The sequence below is a fragment of the Schistocerca cancellata genome, chromosome 6, assembly GCF_023864275.1.
Source record: "Schistocerca cancellata isolate TAMUIC-IGC-003103 chromosome 6, iqSchCanc2.1, whole genome shotgun sequence".
Lineage (NCBI taxonomy): Eukaryota > Metazoa > Arthropoda > Insecta > Orthoptera > Acrididae > Schistocerca > Schistocerca cancellata.
The window spans coordinates 432,737,531-432,759,979 of NC_064631.1; positions in this window are offsets into that span (position 1 = coordinate 432,737,531).

The following is a 22,449-nucleotide window of genomic DNA, read 5'->3' on the forward strand; positions in this document are numbered from 1 at the left end:
GGCTCTGAGCACTATGCGACTTAACTTCTGAGGTCATCAGTCGCCTAGAACTTAGAACTAATTACACCCAACTAACCTAAGGACATCACACACATCCATGCCCGAGGCAGGAGTCGAACCTGCGACCACAGCGGTCGCTCGGTTCCAGACTGTAGCGCCAAGAACCGCACGGCCATACAAATTACAAATTACAGGTATTGAAATGTTAAGGTAAGTCGCTACAAACACAGCAGCTGGCAACAGACGCCAGAAACGGCAGTAAATATGGTTTTGAGGCTTACTGCTAAAATACAAATACGAAATTAGAATTTTAAAGCAAATGACTACAATCACGGCTAAAGGCCTTACACGCCAGGAACGGCTATAATATTAAAAAATGGAAACCTGCTGTAAAACAGCAAATACATTAGCAGAAGTTAATTAAAAAAAACAAGCAACTGATCCAGTCGGTGCTACAGGAGTCGATCACTGAGAAGATCCGGCAACAAAAACTTTTGTGAGCGATGAGGTAGGCAGCCAGGAGTTCAAGAGTTGCATTCACTTCGCAATATGGTAACTCAGACTGGTAGTAGTCTTACGAATGATTAATGATAATCTTGCTGAAGCTACCTGACGTCCGATAACTAAATGCAACGATGGAACAATACACCAAAGCCGGAACCGGCGGTCTGCACTACGTCCAGAATACTGTGTTTAGAGTGCCCAGAACGATAAAGGAATCACTACCACAAGAGTAGAAGAACCACAGGGAGTAGACAGTAATAAGAAGTCGAGGTAGCTCCGCCACACACCGTTGGGTGGCTTGCGGAGTATAAATGTAGATATAAATGTAGATCCGCCTTCCCCAAGCACTCTACTCGCTGCTCTTCCCCTCGGCGACACTACGAGCAGCAACACGAACCCAAGTTACTGGAGAATCACGAGATATCACAATGGTGGAGGGGTCTCCACTTGGATTGAAATGTACTCATCTTAAAGCTTGCTGGTTCCGGCTTACGACGAAGTCGTGCACCCTCGTGACCACAGCCCTTCCACCCGGTTACTACGCGTGCCGCCAGCGGCCACGGCGTGTTCACGCCCTGCGCGGACTTGGCTTCTCCTCAGTCCTCTACCGAACTCCACACTCACACGACCTGGCAAAACAACGACTTCGTCCTAAAGATAGGGCAACAGTTACTACATATCCACAACCGCCGCTGCTGCCGCTTCCGGACAGGCAACGCTTGCGAAACCGAGTGGCGCCAGTCAAATCGGGAAAAAGACAAACAACTGCAACCATGCCAACTAAACGATACCGTCTGGCCTCCAACAGAGGGCGGAAACCTACAAACGGTACCAACGCGAGCCGCAGAACGGCTCATTATTTGATATAAAAACATAGTTATAAGCCGGCCAGAGTGGCCGTGCGGTTCTAGGCGCTTCAGTCTGGAACCGCGTGACCGCTACGGTCGCAGGTTCGAATCCTGCCTCGGGCATGGATGTGTGTGATGTCCTTAGGTTAGTTAGGTTTATGTAGTTCTAAGTTCTAGGGGGCTGATGACCACAGCAGTTAAGTCCCATAGTGCTCAGAGGCATTTGAACCATAGTTATAAACAAATTTCGGACTGTAACTGCTCTTAAACTAATCAGTCATCTCGCATTGCTAACCCTTCATAGACATGTGATATTCTCTCTAGATGACTAATATCAAATGTGCTGTCATGATATATGGTCGATGGTTAGGTTATTCTTCCTAGGCCTCTTGATATATCAATAGTTATTAATGTAAATCATAACAGAACATGTAAAAGGCAAATGACCCAAACCAATCAACAAGACTTTTGAATACATAAAATTGTAAACTGCACAATTTTAGATCAGAGTCAGCAGAATACAACCTGCTACACACTAGAAATTTTTATTACAGATTTTAATTTAATTCCTTTCTATTCAGATAGAAGCCAACGTTCTGAAAATATCTCAATCGTAAGCACTTACAATCGTCACCTGCAACGTGACTCATGACCGGTAATCTTTTTGAAGGATCAAAATACGCCACAACAATTTTCTTTGTACTTGTATTCTGCTCACGATTGGAGTGTTCATCTTCATTCTCCTACGTTTCCGATGCCTTCATTTCACTTAAGAAACAATTTCACGTACAATCGCGGTAATAGTAACTCGTATGTGTTTCTGCTCGAACTACCGAGAAAACTACATTTCCAGTCTACTTTGGGTGCAGAATATGGCGCAATTTTGTATCTGGTTTTGCTCTCTTACTAAACAATGTAACAGTTTGACCTTCGTTTACGGTGTGTGAGTAACTAGCAAGTTTTGGTGGAGAGCCAGAAGTATGATTCTACAGCGTTATATAAAAGGAGAAGAAAAAAGCAGAAAATGCGTATCGACTGTTCTTCATCAGCACCGAGTACTTCTCAAGTACATCAAAACTTCAGCACACATTTTCGAGCCCCTTGATAGAACTTAAAAAAAAAAAAAAACTTGCAACATTATAGTATTTCCAATCCTCTTAAGATTGTATTCTAGACTAAATTTTAAATTTTGATGGATTTTGATCCCGTGTAAACTTCATATATAGACACTATATCTTATTTTATGCACACTTATGTTCATGATTGTATCTGAGTTCATTGGGAAAAATTCGATCTGCTGCATCATGGATGAATTAACAAATAAAAGCCGTAGTCGCATGGTATCCTAATACCGACATTAGTGCAGGCTTTTGTTGTTTGAAAACCACAAGATGAAATTCAAAAATAAAACCAAGCAGGTTACTCCTGAAAAACTGACGCAGAAAGGTCTTCGAAAGAAATATTTCAGCAAATGAGGCAAACACGGTACTAGCAGAAAGAGAATTTCCCTCTGCAGCTGAGTGTGCACTGATATGAAACTTCCTGGCGGATCGGTCCGGCACACAGTTTTAATCTGCCAGGAAGTTTCAAAAAGCATACTGTTTGTGGGGTCCTACCCACTCGTCTCTTTCAGGGTGCCTAAAGGATGCTGCTTTCTCGGATAGCTATAAAACAATTCAAGCAAATCACATTAATAGCTTTTATTACAATAAAGCAGATTGACAATACTTGAGTTTGTTTTACAATGAGTTGTCGCAAGTGATGGGCGACATGCAAATAATCTATGTCCTTCGCTACAGACAATGTCCAAACAAGCAATTAATATAAGGCACTTGTCTCAGCAAAACAAACCCGCCAGGGTAGCCGAGAGCGCTAACGCGCTGCTTCCTGGACTCGGGTAGGCGCGCCGGCCCCGGATCGATTTAACGACGAGGGCCGGTGTGCCAGTGAGCCTGGATGTGGTTTTTAGGGAGTTTTCCACATCCCGCTAGGTGAATACCGGGCTGGTTCCCACGATCCGCCTCAGTTACACGCGTCGCAGACATTTGAAACACGTCCACACTATTTCACGATTTAAACTAGAAGCACACAGTTGGGGTACACTGATTCCGTCCTGGGGGGGGGGGGGGGGGGGGGGTACAGGGTGGCGGCAGGAAGGGCATCCGGCCATCCCTACAACTAACATTGCCAAATCCATTGTAACCACGCCGACCCTGCGATCGTTGTGGGACTATGGCGTACGTGAAAGAAGAAGAAGAAGAACTTGTCTCAGTAAAACAGTTAGGACTGATGGCTCTACAGGTGCTGTCTTATAGTGTCCGGGTCCACTAGCGTGCGACTTACACCGTCCGGCCGCGGCTGGCAGGAGCCGCATTTATATTCTCTTCTTGTAGAGGCCGCTATTGTCGTGGTGATGTCCTAATCAGCTTGCTATTGGCTGACGTCGTCTCACAGTCTTCTCTGCTCTTGTGTTCTTCACCTTCGTGTTACGCCAGAACACTGTTCATAAGATAGAATAATATTTAGCGTGGAAACAAAATGTGAAACTAAACGCTATTAATTAAATATTTATTAAAATATACGTGGAATATCTGTCTAGATGACATGTATGTATTGCAGAGGTTAGGCTGTCATTACTAAAAGAAAATGAGTTTCATACTTGTTGAAGCAAAATATCCATTTTACCGGATCTGGGCTATCCAAACCATTACTTTATACACAATGCGATCGTTTGTATAACTAATGCGAGACATTAATTTAAATACTCATTAATACCATCAGAATTGCCCACTGGTGACATTTATTGAAATGGGAATTGGCACACGATTTCAAACATAAATTTATCGTTTTTTGCTATCATTGGACAAATTCTGAATGACACTTCGTAGGTAAGATTTCAAAGCGAGAAGATGTGTAAAAAACAATGACTCTGGGGCATTGACAGTCTATTAGAACAAGAACTCAGTGCTGTGCGGGGGTATACCTCCATGGGGTTCCTTCGACATTTCAAGAATTTTTCACATTGTTGACAGCCACAAATCATGACAGCGTATCTTGCTTACTTCTTTCTTCATTTATGGGGCAACAAAGGAAAAGTAGGTAAGTTTTTTTTCAAAACGTGAACATTAAACTATATTCCCCAGAACATGAATCTGCTGACACGTCTTTTCTTCCACCTACCACTTTAATTAGATCTACACTCACCTTACCTTGTCTTTGTGATCCATCTTGTAAATGTTACTACCTGACATAAAAAGTTATGAAAGCTGAAAATGTAACGAGTAAGAATCAATACTAGTACGCAAAGAGGTATTGTTTTCGTAGTTCCAGCTTCATGAGCTATCGTCACAAATACTGTAAAAGAGGATTTAAATGGTTTACGAAAGCATCCTTTTCACAACATATATTTCTTTTCTTGGTTCTCTGATATGTATAACCAAAAAGAAAGTTACATTTACAAGGGAAAATGAGTGTATTATGTGATCAAATACGCATTTTATGCCAGAAAGACGTTTGAAAATGCTTTCCTGGAGCTATATTATTGATATTTACTATTTAAAACAAATGTCGCGTGCACATTGCAACAATAAAGAATAAAAACCAATCATAAATAATCATCATATAAAGCATGGTGTGCTAATGTTTTGGGACATCTAACATGGCATCGCCGGCTTCAAAACAACGTACAGCACAAGTCTGTACTGCCGTCTCCCCTTATTTTTGTCTTCCATGATTTTTGGCGCAAGTTATTAGTTATCTCAGCTGTAATTATTACGCTTTCGTAAAATTCAAATTTGAAGGACAATCTTCTGATCATCTGATAAATTCAGTTGAGCTTCCCTTAAAATTTACTGTCTGCATCCACAATTTTGTAAATCTATTAATAATTCAGGATTCAGTAGGTGAAGAAATTTTCTTTCCTTTTTCTTTCTCTTCACGTTTTATTACATTCGTAAAGTTGAAGTTGGCTAATCACAAACTTTAACAGTTTGACACCAAAATACAGGCTGATCCCAAATACGTGGCATGTACATTGGTGATACATTTTCGATTTCATCTTTTTAGTTAATTACAATAATTAATTAGCATCGGAGACAAGAGCCATGCAACACTAGGCTGCAGGATGTTCTTCATGTCTCTGGCGTCCGCTTGGGCTGCAGTAGTTGTCGGTTTACTGTCACGAATTGCAGCACTCTCACTCTCGTCATGCAACATAAGAAATGAAACACTCTTGTACGAACAATAATAACAAATAACATAGCTTCAATTAAACGTTGACTTCTTTACATTATACATCAGTAAATTTACTATTATGGCTTCTCACCTGTAGCACTGTGCTGTAAGAATACTGGTGAGAGAGCGGTTAAATTTTGTTTCATTCTACAGTTTGGAAGCATTTTGATCTCCATCAACTAAAACTATCTTCAGCTCAACTATATTCCCCAGAACATGAATCTGATGACACGTCTTTTCTTGCACCTGCCACTTTAATTAGATCTACAATCACCTTACCTTGTCTTTGTGACCCATCTTGTAAATGTTACTACCTGACATAAAAAGGATCGTAACACAACACAGTAAAGTATCCTGGACCATCTGAAGACCGTGTTTCGGAGGAACGGTTACAAGGAAGGGCAAATTCGGAAGGCTGTACATCCCACACCTGCAGCACCGGCAGAAACTGAGGATGAACCTCAGGAGGAGGCGGCCTTGGCTATTATTCCGTTTTGTGGGGCCTCATTCGGAAAAATTGGACGCATTTTATGTAAACACCAAGTGAAACCATCTTCCGTCCTCCAAGCAAAACCAAGATCCTTCTCGGTAGTGTCAAGGACAACGTTGGTCTACGTAAATCAGGGGTTTATCAGACACCTTGCCAATGCGGGAGTGTATACATAGGTCAGACCATTCGTACCATTGAGGACCGATGCCGAGAACATCGACGGCACACTTGACTACAACAGCCCAGTAAGTCGGCAATCGCCGAGCATTGCCTGTCGGAACTCCACAGCATGGATTATTACCAAACCAAAGTCCTGACACAGACTTCCAAAAACTGGGACTGTGTCATCAAAGAAACCATAGAGATTAGAGTAAGGGAGCCACAACTTAATCGTGAGAGCGGTTACATCCTTAGCAAGGCGTGGGAACCCGCGATCACGCAGATTAAGAAGAAAAAGGATATTTCCCAGAGTGTACCGACTTTGGGGGAGGAGGGAAGAATAACGAGAGCGGTGCCGGAAGACCCTCCTGAACGAGAAGACCTAGGACGCAGCGCCCAGACGGCGGGAGAACGGACGCTGTACATGGACCGCGCGCGGGGCGCGGACTTCACCGACTCGTAGGAAGCGCCTGAGGGAGGAGGGAGATTGTCCTATATATACCTGGCGCCGGCCCACCGCCGATCAGTACATCAGCGCACCTGATGATGGCAACGTAGTCGACTGCCGAAATATTGTGTCCTATGCAGGCTGTTCACCCGAGATTTATTTCGTCCTGTGCAACATTGTTTTAATATTTGCACCACACTATTTCCACCTTTAATCGTGCCTATTAGCAGCACAGTCCCATCCAGTACAACGGCCTTTCCCCAGTTATGTGCGACACTTCCTTTCGCTCGTCCATTGCGATGACTGGTAGCTTTTACGAATTACTGGACATGCAATATGTTACGATTCGATTGTCCTGCAACTCGTAACCCAAAGGCGATGAAAGTTGCTTCCCACATATGCACTATTACCGCTTGCATCTATTGTTCCTAATTCTGTTTTTGGTACACTGTCTCTATTTAATGTCTCCGATTACCTCTGTACCGAATAGTATTGTCATTTGATGCACACATGTAAATTTCTTATTTGCAAATCGTTATCACAGTTCAATCTGGCACAGTCTAATCCGCTTAAGTTCTCTTTCGTAGCACGTGCCACTACCTTTACTTAACGTAGATGCAGTTAATGTCCACAGGTTTCTATTTTTGTCCTGAAGAGCAGAGTTCTGTCACACAGCAACAGAGGCACAGTTTCTTCATCAAAAACAATTTCTTCGCTTTTCCATTACTTTATCCGGAGATTGCATTAATTGAGTCATGAATGTGTCAATATATGCGACTGCGCCCTATTGTTTATTTAATATTTCTCTTGACTGCCGGCGGAATGAGAAAAAGGGGCGGCAGTTACTGAATTACATCCAAAAACAGAGACGCTGACTGAATTCTACAGTGTGCCTGAATCAACATACGCACTGATTCCTATGCTTCCATTCACTTAATGGAAATACGATTTATTAATGCTTGAGACAAATAAAGTGTCCCTAGCCTGTTTCACACAGTCTCACATCACCCATTCTGATAATATCGACGGTCACTTTGATAATATTAAACTTTCACGCGGCATTAATGATGGCCACATCAGTGTAACCACTTCTTCCATTCACTGCACTCGTCAAAATCTTAATATACGAATACTTCTTCAACAACTTACACTTCCTCCAACACTCGGCCGCAGCCATTCCGTCGTCGCCTGCCGACAGTCCATCCTGAACTGCTTCTGCTTCATCTGCCCTAGCGACACAAACTAGCAGGGACTCGTCGCCTGCTGTCGCGATCTATTTCTTCTGGAACCTTCCACAAGGCCAGAGATATGCTATTTACCGGAAGTAGTCGGTGGTTATCGACTGTTCTTAAGGGTATCGATAACAGCTCTATTGCGATACATTTCCACATGCGCTCCGTTTATTGCCCGTAGAACGTCTAGGGGATAGTCAGCTTCTATCTGTGTCTTCGCCAACATGTCTCCTGTCACTGCCTCTACAGCACTTCGTGTTCGATATATACATCGGGAACTGGTGCACTGTACACTTTTGTCCTTAAGTAGCCCCCCCCCCCTCAAAAAAAAGATGAATTATGGGCGTGGTGACCGTGATGTTGGACCATACCGATCCATCTGTCCAGAAAGATTTAATACAAGACACAGCAGTGACAGCATCATTCCAAAATTATGCCACAACAGAGAGTGAAAAGAAATCAGACGCTGTCACCTGTATGCATTGATTTATAAGATTACAGGTGAGAGAGCGGTTAAATTTTTCTACATGTGCTCTGACAGCGTCTGATTTGCAAGAAGCTATGCATGTGGTAAACTATCCATAAAATACCTTACGAATCAAGCAACCATTTGCAACAAAATGGCTAGCAGCATCTAGCGTGGATCCTTTGAAATAAATGTTTGTAATCAGGAATAGGCCCGACCGATTGGTCATGCGGTCTAACACACTGCTTTCCGGGCGGGAAGGAGCGCTTGGTCTCCGGCACGAATCCGCCCAGAGGATTTGTGTTGAGGTCCGGTGACCCGGCCGGTCTGTGGATAGTTTTTACGCGGTTTTCCACCTGCCTCGGCGAATGTGGGCTGGTTTCCCTTATTCCGTCTCAATTACACTATGTCGGCGATTGCTGCACAAACAAGTTCTCCACGTACGCGTACACCACCATTACTCTACCACGCAAACATAGGGGTTACAATCGTCTGGTGTGAAACGTTCCCTGGCGGGTCCACCGGGGGCCGAACCGTACAATAACCGTCGGTTCGGTGTGGGGCGGCGGAGGGGTGAAGTGGACTGCGGTGGTCGTCGTGGGGTTGCGGACCGCTACGGCTGCGGCGGGGACGGAGCCTCTCCGTCGTATCTAGGTCCCCGGTTAACATACAATACAATACAATCAGGAATAGATTTTGTATTCACTGTATATAAGAGGTGGTCAGGAAGTATCTGACAGCTTGTGAGGAAGCTGCAGGATAGGTCATGGTAGAAATAATTGTTAAGAAAAAAATTCCTTCCGTTGCGCCTTTTCAGAGTTAATTAGCAATGGAGTTAACCAATCAGGCCGTTGCGTGTACAAACTTACGCAGCCTGCCAGATACAATTAGTGTCAGTTTTTCTGAAAGCCCTGGTGTTAGCACATGAGACTGCTCAGCGTTTGGATCGGATCCGATCCTTACTGCGGGCCCATGTCCTATTTTTGAATCACTGTAGTGTTCGGTTTTAGGAAACCAAAACAAGAACACGTTTGGAGACACTGCCTCTGGAGGGACGCTTGAATTTACGCTCACAGCGGCCTCAGGTTAACTTCAATGCTAATTAACTTGGAAACGTCGCAATCTATTGAATTTTTATCTTGCCATTTATTTCTCAGTACAACCTACCATACAACACACTTACAAGCATTTATGCAGACTGTTGCTGACCGCGCTGCATACCAAACTCCTGCTGCTCCGTGCCTGAGTAGTCCGGCCTCTCAGTAATTTGGCCTACATTCGGCTTCCAGTCGCTCAAGCAGGAATGACGCACACAACAGTCAATTATCGTAAGCCACAATGTTGTTAGTTGATTAGAATGTTAGACAATGCTACAAATGTTTGAAATTGGGGCTCTGTATACAGTTCAGTATCGTTGCTACTGAGGAGAAACATGTTACGCTAACCTCAAGTAGACATTCAAAATGTTACATAAAAAGAACTGACACTGTTCACGTAATGCCATTGCTGCTGAGCACATTGTTCGACGAGCAATGTCTATGGCATCACACAGAAAGATATTATTCGACACTAAGCAACCCACAAAGGAAATCAAGTTGTGAAAAGGAAGGTTATGCGAAAGAATGAGAATGAGGAACTGTTTATAGGAGGTTGATAAACAATTCAGTAAAGCAGTTCCATTTATTGTCCCGATAATAAAGTGTAAAGCAGTAGTATTTAACAAACGGCGATAATAACTTGTTTGTAGTAAGGGAGGGCGAAATAAAAGACACTACGTGCGGCAGCTGACAATCACAGTGGAAAATCGCTCAGATTACGAAAAAGTTGCAGAAGAGATCGTGAAGAAGGTAAGGAAGTTAACAGACGAAGAAGATTTAACTGCTGATGTCTTGAACAGTGTTGATGAAAGAGACCTCTTTTATAGGATGCTGACTTACTGAACATTAGCTGCCAAGAACGAGAATGAAGTCTATGGGTGACAACAACAGAAAAAGCGTGGAACGAAAGTGGGAGTCATAAGCTACTGCTCGTGGGGATTGTGAAAAGCCATTATCCACGTTATTTTCAACACAATGACGAAATACGCTACCAGTGAAATACTGGGCTCAGAAGAAATCGTGAACGGGGAGCGAAAATTTTCACTCGTTGGTTTCACGAAGTATTTGTACCAGCTGTGAGAAAAGAGTGGAAGAAGCAAAAATTCCACTGAAAGGTAACCTCGTAATTGACGACTCTCCCATTCATTCTTCTGATGTGACTCTCAAGTTGGTTGGTATAAAAGCACCCTTCCTTCCATCCAATGTAATAGCCCTGATCCAATCTATGAACCAGGGAATTTTGGAATCAATTAAACGTCCTTATCGAAATGCGCTTCCTGTCTCAATGGTGAACGAACATGAAAACGACTCTAGTGGGGCTATGTTGAAAGTGTGGCAAGTAATCACTTTACGAGATGCTGTTTTCCAAACAGCAAAGGCATAGGATAACACGAAGATCGCTACCATAATGCAGGGCTGGAGTAAAGTGCAGAATTGGAGCCAGTACAGAAGGACAGTGATGAGCTAGTCAATTCACAAACATTGGATACTGACTCTTAGTAGACTGACAAATCCCACAAGCTTCCAGAGAAGCAGAAACTGGTGGCGAAGATGTCGCTAAGCGGCTGAATAAGGAAAACTGTGAGACAGACCAAACTTTAAGAGATGAATAAATAATCTAAAGCAGAAAGGAAAGTGATTATGAAAGTGACGAAGAAGAGGACAAGTTTGGAGAAACATGAAGATTTTTCATACTACTGGTCCTGAAACGTCAGACATCTTCCGGGAATGGCTTATGCAACAACCAGATAAATGCTGTGCCGATGGAGTACTTATAAAGTGAAATTAGAATTATATATTAATAGGTTCAGCTGCTGACAGGCGTTGATATATATCAACGGGGACAGGTGAAAATGTGTGCCCTGACTGGGACTCGAACCAGGGATCTCTTGCTTACACGGCAGACCCTGTATATATGACACAAGCAGACATATTAAAAGGCCTTTTAATGTGTCTGCTTGTGTCTGTATATATGTGGATGGATATGTGTGTGTGTGCGAGTGTATACCCGTCCTTTTTGCCCCCTAAGGTAAGTCTTTCCGCTCCCGGGATTGGAATGACTCCTTACCTCCTCCCTTAAAACCCACATCCTTTCGTCTTTCCCTCTTCTTCCCTCTTTCCTGACGAAGCAGCCGTTGGTTGCGAAAGCTAGAATTTTGTGTGTATGTTTGTGTTTGTTTGTGTGTCTATCGACCTGCCAGCGCTTTTGTTTGGTAAGTCTCAACATCTCTGTTGAGACTTCCACGTAGGAAAAATATATCTAAAAACAGAGATGTTGAGACTTACCAAACAAAAGCGCTGGCAGGTCGATAGACACACAAACAAACACAAACATACACACAAAATTCTAGATTTTGCAACCAACGGCTGCTTCGTCAGGAAAGAGGGAAGAAGAGGGAAAGACGAAAGGATGTGGGTTTTAAGGGAGGGGGTAAGGAGTCATTCCAATCCCGGGAGCGGAAAGACTTACCTTAGGGGGCAAAAAGGACGGTTATACACTCGCGCGCGCGCACACACACACACACACACACACACACACACACACACACACACACACACATATATATATATATATATATATATATATATATATATATATATATATATTGCATTTTGTTCGTTGTTGATCGTTTGTGTTTGGTCGTTGCACACGTCACATGACATCCGTTAAAGTTCGTTTGTTGATCATTCCACTCAGTTCTTTATTACAGAGGCCAACCAGCACTCTGCCAACACTCTGAGCTACCGTGCCGGCGCCCATCTGAGCCACCGAGGGCACAGAGGATAATGCAACTGCAGGGACTATCCCGCCCACTCATCCCGCGAGACCCACGTTCTCACCTTATAATGTCCACACACCACATTCGTAGTGTCCCTACCCAGCACACTCATTACTCGTGGAAGACATTCTTACCAAGTCCCTTAAGAGTTCGGGTAATATGTGTGCATACGCACAGAAGAAGAAGGTCATAGGCAGTATTGCCAGAACTATATACACTACTGGCCATTAAAATTGCTACACCAAGAAGAAATGCAGATGATAAAGGGGTATTCATTGGACAAATACACTCCTGGAAATTGAAATAAGAACACCGTGAATTCATTGTCCCAGGAAGGGCAAACTTTATTGACACATTCCTGGGGTCAGATACATCACATGATCACACTGACAGAACCACAGGCACATAGACACAGGCAACAGAGCATGCACAATGTCGGCACTAGTACAGTGTATATCCACCTTTCGCAGCAATGCAGGCTGCTATTCTCCCATGGAGACGATCGTAGAGATGCTGGATGTAGTCCTGTGGAACGGCTTGCCATGCCATTTCCACCTGGCGCCTCAGTTGGACCAGCGTTCGTGCTGGACGTGCAGACCGCGTGAGACGACGCTTCATCCAGTCCCAAACATGCTCAATGGGGGACAGATCCGTAGATCTTGCTGGCCAGGGTAGTTGACTTACACCTTCTAGAGCACGTTGGGTGGAACGGGATACATGCGGACGTGCATTGTCCTGTTGGAACAGCAAGTTCCCTTGCCGGTCTAGGAATGGTAGAACTATGGGTTCGATGACGGTTTGGATGTACCGTGCACTATTCAGTGTCCCCTCGACGATCACCAGTGGTGTACGGCCAGTGTAGGAGATCGCTCCCCACACCATGATGCCGGGTGTTGGCCCTGTGTGCCTCGGTCGTATGCAGTCCTGATTGTGGCGCTCACCTGCACGGCGCCAAACACGCATACGACCATCATTGGCACCAAGGCAGAAGCGACTCTCATCGCTGAAGACGACACGTCTCCATTCGTCCCTCCATTCACGCCTGTCGCGACACCACTGGAGGCGGGCTGCACGATGTTGGGGCGTGAGCGGAAGACGGCCTAACGGTGTGCGGGACCGTAGCCCAGCTTCATGGAGACGGTTGCGAATGGTCCTCGCCGATACCCCAGGAGCAACAGTGTCCCTAATTTGCTGGGAAGTGGCGGTGCGGCCCTCTACGGCACTGCGTAGAATCATACGGTCTTGGCGTGCATCCGTGCGTCGCTGCGGTCCGGTCCCAGGTCGACGGTCACGTGCACCTTCTGCCGACCACTGGCGACAACATCGATGTACTGTGGAGACCTCACGCCCCACGTGTTGAGCAATTCGGCGGTACGTCCACCCGGCCTCCCGCATGCCCACTATACGCCCTCGCTCAAAGTCCGTCAACTGCACATACGGTTCACGTCCACGCTGTCGCGGCATGCTACCAGTGTTAAAGACTGCGATGGAGCTCCGTATGCCACGGCAAACTGGCTGACACTGACGGCGGCGGTGCACAAATGCTGCGCAGCTAGCGCCATTCGACGGCCAACACCGCGGTTCCTGGTGTGTCCGCTGTGCCGTGCGTGTGATCATTGCTTGTACAGCCCTCTCGCAGTGTCCGGAGCAATTATGGTGGGTCTGACACACCGGTGTCAATGTGTTCTTTTTTCCGTTTCCAGGAGTGTATATTATACTAGAACTGACATGTCATTACATTTTCACGCAATTAGGGTGCATAGATCCTGAGAAATCAGTACCCAGAACAACCACATCTGGCCGTAACAACGGCCTTGATACGTCTGGGCATTGAGTCAAACAGAGCTTGGATGGCGTGTAAAGGTACAGCTGCCCATTCAGCTTCAACACGATACCATAGTTCATCAAGAGTAGTGACTGGCGTATTGTGACGAGCCAGTTGCTCGGCCACCATTGACCAGACGTTTTCAATTAGTGAGAGATCTGGAAATGCACTGGCCAGGGCAGCAGTTGAATATTTTGTATATCCAGAAAGGCTCGTACAGGACCTGCAACATGCGGTTGTGCATTATCCTGCTGAAATGTTGGGTTTCGCAGGGATCGAATGAAGGGTAGAGCCACGGATCGTAACACATCTGAAATGTAACGTCCACTGAACCCACCGATCCAATATTCTGCTAACAGTGATTGGATCTCGACCAACGTGAGCAGCAATGTCGCGATACGATAAACCGCAATCGCGATAGGCTACAATCCGACCTTTATCAAAGTCGGAAACATGATCGTATGCATTTCTCCTCCTTACTCGAGGCATCACAACAACGTTACACCAGGCAACGCCGGTCAACTACTGTTTGTGTATGAGAAATCGGTTGGAAACTTTCCTCATGTCAGCACGTTGTAGGTGTCGCCACCGGCGCCAACCTTGTGTGAATGCTCTGAAAAGCTAATCATTTACATATCACAGCATCTTCTTCCTGTCGGTTAAATTTCGCGTCTGTGGCACACCATCTTCGAGGTGTAGCAATTTTAATGGCCAGTAGTGTACTTATATGGATACGCTTGCAAAGTGGTTGCATGATGAAGCACGCGCCGTCACGTGTCATCATTGCGATAACTGAAAATTCAGAACATGTTTAATAGTGTGTGAAACTACTGTCTATTTGCACATTCAAGGGCTAAGTTTTCTATGAACGTGAATGTACATTTGGGCTTAAGAATGAGTAGTCCCTATGCGTTAAACTAAATTTCTAACACTATCAATAATGCGGAACTTCAACTAATCTGGCAATGTATGTGCAAGGAATGGCCGGATTAGTGAGAGTCTAATATATACACCGTCCAGTCACATTAATGCGACCGCTTGCCAAGCGCCCGGACTGCTGCGAGACGTGCACTAAGGATACTGGAAGGTACTGACGGGGATGTTGAGCCATGGCGTCTCCAGTACCATGACCAGCTGCTCTAGGAGCCTCGGATGAGGATCCATGGCGACTACAGCCCGATCGAGGTGGACCTACACATTCTCGATTGGGTTTCACTCTGTGGAATTAGATGGCCAGGGCAGTACGGTAAACTCATCTTGGTGCTCTGCGAGCCACGCACATGCTAGGTGCGACAATAAAGTAATTACACTGATTTTATTTGCAAGATGTGGCAATCCTGCACACTTGCGAAGGCACAATATACACTCCTGGAAATGGAAAAAAGAACACATTGACACCGGTGTGTCAGACCCACCATACTTGCTCCGGACACTGCGAGAGGGCTGTACAAGCAATGATTTTTGACCTCAACACAAATTTCCGTACTACCACAGCCACTTTATTCACCAGCTATCGCACAGTGCGACTTTTTTCTGTTTCCAAGAGTCAAAACAGCGGTCGAGGGACACCGTTTTCAAACAACACAAGATGTCCAAAAAGGTATGACGAGGGTCTTGGAGGAAATTACAGAAGGTGAGTTCAAAAAATGTTACCATCAATGGCAGAAGTGCTGAAAAAAGTGTGTGCAGTCAGAAGGGAACTACTTCGAAGGAAACAACACTAAACTTGACTAAAATGGTAAGCAACATTTTTTTTCACATCAGTCTCATTACTTTATTGTCGCACCTCGTATGCTGCGAGCAATGTGACACGTTCAATGTCCTAATGGTAAATGCCAAAGTTCATAGAAAAAACAAACTGCATGTAAGGATGGACATGATCTCCAAGCATAATACATACTTGTGCTGATCATTGTGCCCTTCTGAATGACGAGATAACTCAGGGACTTACAAGAAAACACTCCCCAGGCTCCCTCTTTCTGCGTGGACCCTTTTGTCGATTGTTGCAGGGTGGTTGTTTTTGGGTGTTCTACGCCGTACACGCGAACGACCATCCATCCGATGGGGCATAAAACGCTATTCACATGAAAAGGCCAGCTGTCGTAACTCAGTGGTCATCCAGTAGCTGCAAATTCCAGAGTTCGTCACCGATGAGCTACAGTCAGCATGCGTTCATGAACCGGGACCCTGTTGCGGAGGTCTATTCGCAGCGACGTCTGCTGGACGGTTGTAGAGACGGTACTGTTGGTAGCCCCTTGGTTGATCTGGGCAGTCAGTTGCTCAACAGCTGGACGTCTGTTCGCCTGTAAACGACCCCGCAACCGTCGTTCACACCTGTTATGTACGGCCTGTTGCTTTCGCGCTGATTTTTGGTAGCACCATTTTGTCACGCACACTATGCTCTAGCCACGGCGACACACAAAGGGTTTATAAACTGACAAGGGAACATTCCCCATGAGGAAACTTGGCCGGTGTATAGAGGGGGCAAGATAATGCAGTACATGTTTTCTTTGTTTGTGCCCAGTTTCACTTTTAAGGAGTAAAAATACACCTAGAAAGGAACTCGACCTACAAAGGGGTAAAAATACACCTAGAAAGGAATGTTAAGTTGAAAGGGAACATCTTCCAAACGACGATTCATTAAAAAAATTTTCATATCGAAGTTGTTATGCAGTTGATGTTCTTAAAAACTGTATAATGACCTTTCGTAATAACTGTAAATTTTGCAAAATATCCCACCACCACTAATTAATTTTGAAAAATGAAAACCTTTGTTAGAAAGTAAGTTAAAAAAGATTTGATGCTGCATACAGTCATGTATAATAAAGCTGTTTTCTGAAATACTGTGTTTGGAAAATGGGCTGCAAGTAGTATTTTCAGTATACAATGTCAAAATATCAAAATATATTACTATTCTACTTATTCATCAACTTATATTTCTTTTACGTTTTAAATTTTTAATTTATGTTTTACATACATTTTTAGACTACTATTTCTAATTCCTGTATGTTCTTAATTGAAAATAATAAGCAACTCATTATTATGAAATCATCACAATAATGATGATCTGTAGAGAAATGCTTAAAACATAAAATTTTTTTACACGTTGCACGTAAAATGAAGTAATTCCTTCACATAATATACACGACTGAGAACTTAGTGCGACACAAAGTTCAGCAGGATTTCAAGTTGTTGCAGGTGCTTGTCTGAATATCCTACTTTGTACAAGGCAAATTTTAGCCTTGATGGAGAGACCTGATTATGTAAAACTGGTTGCACCTTGATTTTCAAGTGATGATCAACTTCGTAAGCATTCAATAGAATTATATCTGAAAATCTTCTCACAAAATTCTTCCAACACAGAAAGCAATATACATCCTACGGCTGTATCTGTGCCATCTAGCGGTTTGGGATCAACAGATGAATAAGTTCCTTGTCCTAAGGTACAACGACCTAAACGGTTCTTTCACATGGACCACCCCTAAAGAATCTAACAATAATACGATTTTTCCCTCACTCGGAAAGAAAACATGTTTCAAAAATTTTTTTGACTTGGTCAGCTATTTGTTTACCAGATTAAGCTGCTGTCACTAGTACATTTGGGGTTCCAGAGAGACATCCTCGAATTCTCGGTTCAAACTCACAATTAGTTTCTCTCAAAAGTTTGGAGAGGCGCGCGGTCATTGTGAAAAAACCATTTTGAGCGTCGTACTCGAGGACAAGGAGCGTCTTCATCCTGTGATCCCACAAGTCTCGGCGGCGCAGATAGAGTCGTGGGACGCGTAACGACTTCCGATCTTAGAAGAACTGTGTAGGATGATCAGATCTAGCTCAGCAGTAATGCAATCTCCAATCGAGAAACAATATAACCAGCTACAGTCTGAAATTCATAATCAAGTCTCTTGGCAAACGGTTACCAACGAACAGAAATATGCATGATAGAGATCAGGATGTTTAGAAAATCACCTGCGACGTTCTGAAATCCCACTGAATCTTTCATATATCTTGTTCCCGTCGTGTAAATTATGTGAAGAAATATCGTTCATTTTGTAAGAAAACCTTATGTTTGAATTTTTATTGCAGTGATTTTGTGTCATAATAATTAGTGATTTGTTATTTTCAATTAACAAGATACACCATGAATGAAAAGAGTAAAATAGCACTTTAAATTCATAACAATAATGTAAGTAAAAAGTTAATTAGAATAATAAAGAATCTTTGGATATTTTAATTAGGTATGTTGAAAATTCGCTAATAGAACATTGTGTACAGCTCATTTTTCGAGCATGGGATTCCACAAACCATCTTCATTAGACACGGATGTACGTGACCTGGAAGCTTCCTTAACTTACGTTCAGACAACAGTTTTCGTCTTTTATAATTAACTAATGTTCGTAGGATATTTTGCAAAATTACAGATTATTACAAAAGTTTATCACACAGTTTTCATGAACGTAAATTATATATCAATGTTCATATGAAAAACATTTTTTCTGCGTCATCTTTTCGAGGATACTTCCTCTAAACCTAATACACCAAATCACCTTCAGGGTGTCTTTTACCCCTTAAAAGTGAAACTGGGCGCAAACAAAAAAAATCCGTATTGCATTATTTTGCCACTTCTACGCATCCGTCAAGTTTCATCGAGATCGTTCATTGACACTTTAGAATGTTCCTTTGTCAGCCGTTTCGGAAATGCTTACACCCTTGGCCTGAAAGCCAATGACCATGCCATTCTGGACGTCAGATATATCGCTCTGTTTCCCATTTACGACAATGACTGCACAGTTTTTCGCAGCCCCATCAACCTCTTTAAATACCCTCCACTGCTAATTCTGTCACGTGCTGTCTGTCAGTGGTTATTGCACGTTAACGTCGGAATTATGGTCACACTGATGTTCCTGGAGAGAGTGCATACTGTACATATATTCGCTAGTATACTGAATCTCAACAGTATCTAGCTTTGCGGAAAAGGATAGGTTGCGTAAAGTACTCCATGATTAGGGCTAGTGTGTCCACTGGAAATTTCATTCAGAACCAATTGTTAACTCTTGCCAATGGTTCACTGAATCTGGTCCAAATATACGAACTTTGCAGGCAATGGAGCTACACAGAACAGTAACCTAATTGTCAGCCATTATCAAGCTGTTTTGTGGACATCAAGCAGCCTATTTATTAGCACCCTAACTAAAATGTTGCTCTCTAAACACAGAATGCTAAACCATTGAAAAACTAAGATTCTCGAGGTATCTTTCTAGTTCACACTAACACGCTATACCACGATGAACTGAAAACTTTATACAGACACCTTCTATGTATTTCTTTTGCAAATGTTCTTTTTTTCAAAATTCAATTCAAGTAATACATTTTTTTTGAGTAGGTAATACTTCAGAAGGAAAACAAATTCCATGTCTATATTCCGAAAGTCAGCGGAAAGTACTCTTCGTCCCAATGTCATGTGGGTCTTTCCCAGTCGTGAATGGTGTGCGAGAACAACGACTGTTGTTAACCTCTGTGCAGAGTCTAATCTCCCCTAATCTCCCCATTTTTGTTGACACTGCCCTTCAGAGAGTTATATCTAGGAGGAAACAATGTAATGGTTAAATTTTACGCACCATACATTCTTATATTATTAACAGTAAACCAAATCCCAAGGCACAACATCTCACTTGTAACTTGCGAGCTACTACTCTCTTTTATGATACAACAAGATTATAATGTTCTATAAGACTTGCTAGCTGCGTTTGATTAAAATTAATGTAGCGGGAGATGTATTTTGCAAATAAACTAGGCGACCCAGAAAATATGTGTGTATACTGGTCTATTCCTAACATCATTTTGTTATTGGCACTAATTATTTCAGTCACTTCAGCAGCAACTAATTTGCAAGTCAAACGCAAAGTATCCGTTACAATTTGCAACAAACTGTTCCAGCTGATCCTGTGTTGAGCACTCTTTCCAGTAAACCTGTAAACCGAAACGTGTGGACTGTCTAGAGTCCCTGAACGAAGTCCTTTCGTGTCTCACATCAGTTCCCAGCTAAACGTTCCATGTCACTCGGTTTACTATTGACTCTTGCTTCCATGCTTTCCCCACCATTTCATGTCATCGTAGCGCTAAGCAATGAGATATAAATCTGTAGAACAGAGAACCAATTTCCCAAACTTCATAAATATAACAAAATAAAAGTAATCTCCTCAATCGCTTTAAACCAAGATTCTAGTGACGCCAAACATTGTATATTTACTATGTGCAATCTCCCATAAAACTTACGTTTTCTGCAATTTTTCCATCGACATGCAATAATTTTGTCATTGAGTTAAATACGTTAGGGTCATGCACATTTCACTGATAGACACTGCAATTCATGTTTCTATTTAATAACACAGGTTACTAAAACAGAAAAAAGAAACAGCCAGATTAATGCTGTTCGTACTGATATTACTTAGTCTTATGCGGGCGATTTCCCTCAAGCAGAGACAACAACATAGCTCTGGGAAGCGTCACGAGACAGGCCGCTTTCCTGGTGTTTCTCCTGCTGCATTTAACAAATATGCCACTGTCAGCCTCGCCCTTATAGGTGGCGAAAGTGGGCGACCATGTTGCGTGGTCGAACACAGACAATATTTCTTTGTGGATCCTTTTCACACGCATCTTGGAGGCATTTGGGTAGTCTATGGAATCTAGAAAACGAGCCTGTTTCATAACCCCTTGATTTGGAAAGCGTGTGGCCAGCACCTGTCTATGTAAAGGTATAGTTCCTTTGGTAGCGCGCTTTAAGACAGGCGTCCCTTTAGCGACGTGTAGCCCTTAGAACACGTGAAGTAAGTAACAGGACAAGGAGTTTAGCTCGGTGTACTCTCAAAGAGTGATCTGCTGTGCCGTAAGAAACGAAAAAATGTGTATTTTGTGGGGCGCTTTAAAACATGGGTATCTTTGGCGCCGGCGACGCCTATAGACTTTCATGAAACAGATGGGTGATTGACAAAACGATTTTCTAATCTGTTGCTCAAACTCATGGGTGACCCGTCCCGAGTGTCGCTCGTAAAAGACACGTCTCTCCGAGGTCCGAGACAGCCCTGGGAGAGACACAGAGCTTTTGCAAAACAGACAGTACGCCACGTTGAGCACTCAGCCCTGGGGGCCCTTCGTTCTGCCCAAGTGGGTCTCAAACCACCACTGGGCATTCCTTCATTATCTCTCAAATCTCTGCTGCTGGAGTCATCTGAATGTGTCCGTCTCCGCTTAAAAAGCGCATAAGGAAGTATTTTTCACTTATAAAAAAAAAAACAATTAATGCGTTACTTGAACGTATTAGAAGTTGCAATGAAAGTAGTTGGCGGCTGTTTAACGCGTTGTTTCATACGAACCTTCCGTGGTACTAATGGCTGTTTTTTTATCAATCTTGGGTTTGAAGATAATGTGTTCAAATGTGTGTGACGTCTTATGGGACTTAACTGCTAAGGGCATTAGCCCCTAAGCTGCCACACTACTTAACCTAAATTATCGTAAGGACAAAGACACACACCCATGCCCGAGGGAGGACTCGAACCTCCGCCGGGACCAGCCGCACAGTCCATGACTGCAGCGCCTCAGACCGCTCGGCTAACCCCATGCGGCTGAAGATAATGACTTCATATTGTTTATCCATCTGCTACGGCTATTGTTCTTATGTTCTTATCGTCAAAAGTTAAAAATGCAAGCTTTTACTATCAGGACGTGTATAACGTAAATGTAAAACACACACATAATTGCTCAGCGTAGGCTATAATTTCCGGAAGAAATATCTGAGAATGTACGTTTAGAGCACAGCATTGTTGGGTAGTGAAACGTGGGGTGTGGGGACATCGGAACGGAAGAGAATCGAAACGTATATGTGGTGCTATAGAAGAATGTAGACTATTAGGTGGACTGGTAAGATAAGGAATGAGGAGGTTTTCTGCAGAATTGTCAAGGAAATGGATATATAGAATACACTGACAGTAAGAACTCTAGAGGGAGTTTTCAATCTCAGTCTTCGTCTACAGTTTTTGCCCTCTACAGCTTCCACTAGTACTTTGGAAGTCATTCTCTCATGTCTTAAGAAAAATCCTATCACCCTGTCCCTTCTCCTTATCAGTGTTTTTCACACATTCCTTTCCTCTCCGATTCTGCGCAAAACCTCCACGGCCGGTGGCTGTGGCCGAGCGGTTCTAGGCCCTTCAGTTCAGGTTCGAATCCTGCCTCGGGTATGGATGTGTGTGATGTCATTAGGTAAGTTAGGTTTAAGTAGTTCTCAGTTCTAGGGAACTGATGACCTTAGATGTTTAAGTCCCATAGTGCTCAGAGCCATTAGAAACATCAGAACCTCCACGTTCCTTACCTTAT